The sequence below is a fragment of the Branchiostoma belcheri genome, unplaced genomic scaffold, assembly GCF_001625305.1.
Source record: "Branchiostoma belcheri isolate BF01 breed outbred unplaced genomic scaffold, Haploidv18h27 scaffold9, whole genome shotgun sequence".
Taxonomy (NCBI): domain Eukaryota; kingdom Metazoa; phylum Chordata; class Leptocardii; order Amphioxiformes; family Branchiostomatidae; genus Branchiostoma; species Branchiostoma belcheri.
The window spans coordinates 4,463,007-4,470,735 of NW_017804575.1; positions in this window are offsets into that span (position 1 = coordinate 4,463,007).

The following is a 7,729-nucleotide window of genomic DNA, read 5'->3' on the forward strand; positions in this document are numbered from 1 at the left end:
TTATAAAATGTGGCGCGCAAGGGAAATGACTATTTAAAATTGACTTATTGTCATTACATGATATTAATGATATTTTATGATACATATATTCTAACCTTCACCAACATATTTGTATTATATATATTGTAAGAGACCCCGTTGCTTGTTTTTATCCTTTTAACATTTTCTTTTCTTATTTTTTTGCTATTTGTCGTTATGACAATTCTTGTTATCAAACCACTGAGGCCGGTTTCACAGTGGTAAATTATTTGGATGCCAATCTTCATTTATCTATTTATTGATTGATTCTTTGTGCCAGGCGCACATATCTATGACCATAATTACTGCATATGCAATTATTTATGACAGACAGGGATGAAACAAATGCATTCTTTTTACATTGCAGTCAGGCCATGTTGATTTGATTATATGGATGACATCCTCCGGGAGCCCCAAAACTGATGCGCGCGCGTGCGAATAAAAAAAAAGTTTTGCAAAAAAAAGTTCCTTTCATTATGAAATCTACGTGGTCATGAGGGTTGAGCAAATGGCACAGAACATGGTTTGGCGAATAATCTAGTTTTCAATTTCATTTCTTTACAATTTTGTTGTCTTTTTTTCGTTTGATTTTGGCATTCTACGACATTGGTATAGTTTTTATTGATTTTTTTGTAACTTATGGTATATTTTTGCTCATTTTGCAACTGTTTTGTACGATTTACAGTATGGTTAAAAACTTTTTTTTTTTTGGTAAACGGCCGAAAATTCATGCGCGCGCGGATGTCATCCATATAATCAAATCAACATGGCCTCATGCAGTCTATTCCGTTTAAAAAGCCAAACTCTGTAACCTGGGTACACGCCTATGACACTAATGCCTGCTTCGGCATTCACTACATGATTCCTATCGAACAATTTTTTAAGTAAAATATCTTTTATTTTTAGAGTATGAAAATTAGAATGTATGATATTGGTATACAGTATATGAGCTTTTTTTTACCTTGATACGGGTAAGGATGTCGGTAGATTGAAAAATGTGAACAAACATACATACAGACTCTGAGGGTTGTATTGACAAGGTCGTTTCTGGTGGTTTGCGCCTCTTGTCTTGATATATTATTATAACACCTGCGATATTTCATATCAAAACAGGATTTAAGCCTGTATTGTTTACCTTCAAGAGCGGAAGTACTGTTTCCGGTGTGTTTGTCTGTCTGTGTTTTTGCGCTTAATACATTTTCCCCAAGCTAGACTGACAGGAAGCTTGTGTATGTGAAGTCAGAGGTCCCAGAACCGGTGATTCATATTAATATTGATATTAATGGTAATATTAATATCTCACAGTCTCCATTACCTCTAGATCCAGCAAACTCAACGCATCGTGTATTATGGGTACTTCTCTTTATTTCATCTGTAAGCAAATGAAAGGTCTGGATTTTCGCCTTAACATAAAAGACACAGACATTGCCACCATGCATCTGCTTGAAGACTGCTAAAAACATGACGTGTGTTTATTCAAGTAGGTGCCTGGTGGTCACGTGGTGTTTACTAACTTCATTACTTTAATGGGAACAAATTTAGTCCGGCCGGAGCCCGTAATAAGTCGATCTATTTGGCACTAACGCGCGCGCGCGCATAGATATTTGTATTTGGGTCAATGTGTCGGCGAAGTTAGCGCACGGAGGCAAAAAGGCCACACCAAGTAAATTTTATGGATGACGTCCTTTGGAGACCCTAAATCTAATGCGAGAGAGCGAAAAAAACAACAAGAAGGGCCCTAAAAAACAAGATGCTTAGATTAGAAATATACCAAGAGACGACAAATGTTAGGACACAAATTGAATGAGGTGACACAGTGTAACAAGCAAGAAGTCTTTTATTCATCATCAAAACAGCAATAAATCAGGTGGAACAGCAGTTGTCGTCCTGTGCTTTGGGGAGATAGATGGAGCGGTCAGCAAGTTTCTTCAAATGTGGCAGCATGTACCAAACTGAATTCCTAATGGAAGTCATGATTTCCTTGCTTGATGCTTCATAAGCTTTGGTCCGTACAAACCTATTTGCGGCACTGTCGTGACTCTTTGATCATAGTTACAGGAAGCGGAATTTCTTGCTTTTTTTCTAGGAACAGGCCAAAATCAATGCGCGCGCGGACGTCATCCATAAAATTTACTTGGTATGGCCTAACATCAACATCGGGAGATACAGGATTTGTAAGATTGTTCCTCAAATGCAGTGGAAGATAAAAATTATTTCATCACTAATTGTTCATTTTATAATATCAGAAATCAATTACTTAGTACCGTGTCCAAAATGCACCCTTACTTTCTCACAACCCCCACCAATTTTACTACTAAAATCAAAGAACCCACATATTATAGACGAAGTGGGTAAATTCTAGCCTCTACCAGGCACCACGGATCGCTGGAAAAATAGTAGAAATTGACCGAAATAAAGGGATAGTATACCAGAGAAGATCCGGGGCCATAGTCGCAAATTGGAGCTTCTATGGCTCTGGATCTTCTCTGGTATACTATCCCTTTATTTCGGCCAATTTCTACTATATACTACAGCGATCCGCGGTGCCTGGTAGAGGCTAGGTAAATTCGTCTCCCACTGCCTAACAAGAAGTCCAACCCAACAAAACTAGTACCACGTATGTTGTAGAATGTAGTATAACTTTGCACATAGACTCTCATATCATTGTATCTTCTTTTTCATACATGTTGTTTATATTTGCAATTAACCCTCGGGCATGTATTTTTAACCCTTGTCCTGCTGGCAATTTTTACACAATATTTCCAAATAATTTCATGTCTTAATCAGGTCACAGACCCTTGACTTTTTTTGCCCCGCAGTGGCGTAGTTACTGTAAGTCTCTTTAGATTCGCGGGGCCTAAAGTTCGCGGTTTCGGGAAAATGGACAATCCGCGGTATTTTTAGATTCGCGATTTCCCCTTGGCTATTCAAAAAAGAATTTGTAAAATGCATTTTAAGAATAAGAAAAGTTCGTGTCCCGGCATTTATCTCCTAAAACGCGGCGCAAAAAAATTGTTTCCTGCACCGCGCAAGGCTGCCTGCATGCTCTGTCACATGTCCGCATTACGCGTCTCTGATTGGTTGTCGCGTCGTGCCGGCGGTAATACACATTCAAACTCGTGAAACAATTTTCTTCGTTCGGAAATATCGCTAAAGCGCTATTTTCCACAACTACACATCGACACTGTAGTGAAGAAATGCACAATGAAAAGAATCTTTCAGGAAAACATGTATTGCTATGCCAATTTATGGCGTATTCGGTGAGATTTTGGCGTTCGATGACATTCATCGAACGCCAAAATCTCACCGAATTTTATGCGGAAGTGTCCCAAGGTCGCCTTCTTGTAGCCACGTTACGCTAGCGTTTCTACCCATCAAAACAAGAAAAAAACTCCAGCAAAAGAGAACCAAGTAACATTTCCCAGGTACCAACAATTATAATTTATATTTTTCGCCAGAATATTTGTAGATATGCCCGATGTGCCCGCATTTTATCGGTATGGCCGGCGCTGACTACACGCAAAGATTTTTGTCGGGCGGTAACGTTACGTGGTTGACACGGCCAGTGCTATCGCTATTTGGTGTCTCATAATATTATTTTTTTATAACAGTTTAACTTTAATAGTTTTGATACAGTACTCAACTACGTACATCTGCTAAGAATAGAGTCGATTTGCGGTGATTTGTGGATCGCGTGTTTTGCTTGAACTCGAAGTCCGTCGTGAATGCATGTGGGGAGGGAGGCACACTTACGCAAAACATATCCGCGGGGAAATAGATTCGCGGTGCAAAGGTCCCCGCGAATTCCGCGAATCTAAATATACCGCGGACATTTGTAGACTTACAGTACTTCCGCATTCGTTGCGTTTCGCTGCGGTGTGATGCGTTGCACAAGGAACACCTCCAAATTGTACATATACAGGGCACTATATAGATGGTACTGTATGTGCAACCCATATATATATGGGCTCCGCAGGACAAGGGGTTAATAAACTTTCATTTATATGATAAACTTTCATTGATTTTCTCACGGAAATGAACTTTTCTACACCTCAATATATCCACTTTATCTAATTACGGAAATGAACAAAAATCAATGAACAGATTTTATAGAGATAATTAATTATTCCGTGGAGTGGATGTTCTCTATCCTTTTCCGTTAACACACGTGAGCTTTTTTAATTTCCCGTACATCATAGGAAAAGCTATTAAATTTCACTCACTAAAAATAATTTCCGTATATGTTACAGAACGCCCCCAAAAGACGTCAGAATTCTAAAAAGCAGAAAACTTTCTTTTCTGAGAATTCTCCAGTGTCACTGACGAAAGGTAGCACATAGTGGATGCTACCTGAAACGTCTGACCGTTTCCAAATTCATATCCAATTGCTTTGAGTAACTGTTTCTTTTTTATGTATCTTATTTCCTGGACGTCCAATCTTCATCGACGTTAGGTTACAGAACGTTTGGTCTAAGGCGTTGCCCCATATGCAACTACGTACTCTGTATCTGTATCGGTATAGCCGGTATAACTGCCCTTCGGCGTAACACACCAGCTTCGCAGGCACGCGGCGCGGCGACAGCTAGCTATATCACACCGAACGGCTTGTTACACTCAATCTTTGCACATTTGATTGCAGGAGTTGTTTAAAGCTTTCTAGTGATGATGCCCCAACTGTGCTTGGTGGCAGCGAGTTCCAGTCTACGATAGTTCTGGGGAAATAGGAGTTTTTGAATACCTCAATTCTTGGTTGATAACTCTGATATTTGAAGGCATGACTGTTTCTTGTTCTTTTCTGGGCTGGTATCAGATACTTAGTGGTTGGTACGTCCACCGATTTATTAGTCATTTTGTACATCATGCACAGTCTGGACATTCAACGTCTGTTTACCACTTCTTTTTCTATAATATAAATTCACCTTTTCAAAATATTAATGAGGCTCTTTCTGTAAAGGTATCGATTTTTTTTGTTTTCTTTCGTGTGACAAATCATCTAATATTCAACCAAATATATCCCTTATATATCCCCAATATGCACGCTGTGTAACGACTTTTTCATATGCAGATTGAACGAATGCAATTTGAGTTCACCCTATAAAAGCCCTACAGGTCGCCCTACTTAGGTTACCGCAGCTCTATGCTGTTGCACCACCGCTGATTACAATGTTTACAGTGCTGACTGTATTAATCTCGAACTGTCAGATGTGGTCTAATGCGGTTCTTATCAAACCCCTTAGTGATCCTCGGTGTAGTTGATGCAATCAGGTCTAATGCGGTTCTTATCAAACCCCTTAGTGGTCCTCAGTGTAGTTGATGCAATCAGGTCTAATGCGGTTCTTATCAAACCCCTTAGTGGTCCTCAGTGTAGTTGTTGCAATCGGGTCTAATGCGGTTCTTATCAAACCCCTTAGTGATCCTCAGTGTAGTTGATGCAATCAGGTCACATTCACCGCACGAATTTGGGAGGCTCTTTTTTGTAGTAGGATCTTCAGAAAGGTACTGATAGGGTCGGCATGTAGAAAGGATATACTAGCACACTTAACTTTTCTGTCACAAGAACCCCCCACGAGGCCATATCCGAACTTGACCTTCGTATTCTCAACGGTAACTTGCCAACTAAAAATCATAGACAACCGTTTAAGGATTCCCGAGTTATCTGGAGTACACCAAAAAACGCAAACACAAAAGGTCAGCTCCAGTCACGTAAGAACCCCCCACGAAGCCCATTTTTGGCCTTGGCAATGCCCATCACTAAGACAACCTGCCTGCCAAAAATTGTGAACCTCGGACCATGCCTTCAAAATTTATCGTGCATAATCTGCCAAACAGTGCCAAAACGATTTCATAGCCTTCTTGTCGAAGGCTGTGGCCGTACACCTACCGAAGAACAGGCCTACAAGCCCTGCCAACAGTCTGGATTCCCGCGGTGCCTTGTTGCCAGAGCTCCGGAGCGCCGACGTGAAATAATAGATGAGGACGGGGGCAACGCGAGAGGCTCTGTTCTCCACCGGCGCAGAGATTAAGTCTCGTTTGATCAAATTTCAATAACAGAGACTCATACACCGTGAAATTACTTCATTTCGACAAGGAAATGAACAAGGATACTGCGTAAAACATGCATTACTTACGGAAATAATCTTTTTATGTTCTCATATTTTACCCATCGTATTATTTATCATATATATAATGATGTTATTCATCTCTGTTAATACCGACTTTAGAATGTTTTAGCGGTTGTTTTTATTATTGGGATAAGTTCTTGTGCTGTATTTTACCGCTAATGATGCAGACATAAGATTTTATGCTAACTTTATGTATTTGTGATATAATGGGCGCATGTTGTAAATACTCGGAATATTTCATACACTTCATTGTGACATGCCATTCGATATTCAATTAATCTGAATCTGATATCAATTTATTTTATATATGCTGGATTCTTTCATATTATTATGTTTACCGAAGGAAAACATATTGTTTTTACTCAATTTCCTCTTCTCCAAACACTAACCTCTGACCTGGCCAATGACATGATTTGTTGACGTCTGTCACCATGGTGACTGGTGTTGGGTTACATAATGTTGCAAACTTCATGGTCTGCTCTGCTCCTGTCACCATATACTAGTAGTACATGTATGTGAATGTGTTTGAGTAAGAATTAACAGGGCAGGCCATGTCCGAAGGTAAACATTATGCATTTGCTTTGCAAATGTTACTTCTCTAGTTTCCCTTTTGTATCCGTTTTGTCTGTAAACGTAAATAGGTAATGTTTATAGGTTTGCCTCACCTGTCACTTCTAAAGCTTCCTTTCTGACACTGACCAATCACGAACCATCCCTCAACGTTGTCCCCCCTCCACCCCACACCGCTCAGTAATGAGCTGTCCCCGATCCCAAGGGTGTCCTAGATCGCCGTAGCTGTGAATCCGTGCGCGGAATTGATTGTTTTAAATCTGTAGATTTTCCTCGAAAGCTTTTTGGCTCAGACGGATCCCTAGCTGGCTATACGCACTGTTCGGTAAAACCTGCGTCATCTTTTGGCCAGAGAACTTTTGATTTCGCTAAATATTCGTTTGTCTGATTTATGAAAACGATATAGCTAGCGAATGCATTAAGGTGTCTTTTTTAATTTTATTTTTCAGAGGATAGGGCTTGATAGAATTGTCTCCATGACTGTTTTAAGAAAAATATGAATTCATAAATCATGTTTAGATCATTTTGTTTTTTTATTGACCCCTGACCTCTACTATTAATTTTGAATTTACCCTATTATTTTATATATCCATACACCATTTGTACAAAACTACAATATACAGAGCTGGTATTGTGAATTTGCGGCAGTACATAGCGACGTATACGACAAGCCGGCACATGCTGACTTTTTTGTGAAATTTATGAATTGGCGCTGTAGGTATGTCATGGATCTTCGGTAGTCTGGGTGCCATCCTCCGGAGTTACAACGTATACTACCCAGGCATAGAGCCAGACCAAAGCCTCGGAGGACGTGATCTTTTTTTTTTTGAGAACTGACGAAAATCAATGCGTGCGTGGATGCCATCCATGATATTAAGTCAGTGTGGCCTAATAATAATAAAAAAACCCATCAAGTTGCCATATATTCCTGTCACCAGTGGGTGTAATAAACGAACCGGCCCTGTGGCACGCCCCAGCACCAGCACTGTTTAATCTATTGCTTTACACAATCTGTGCCT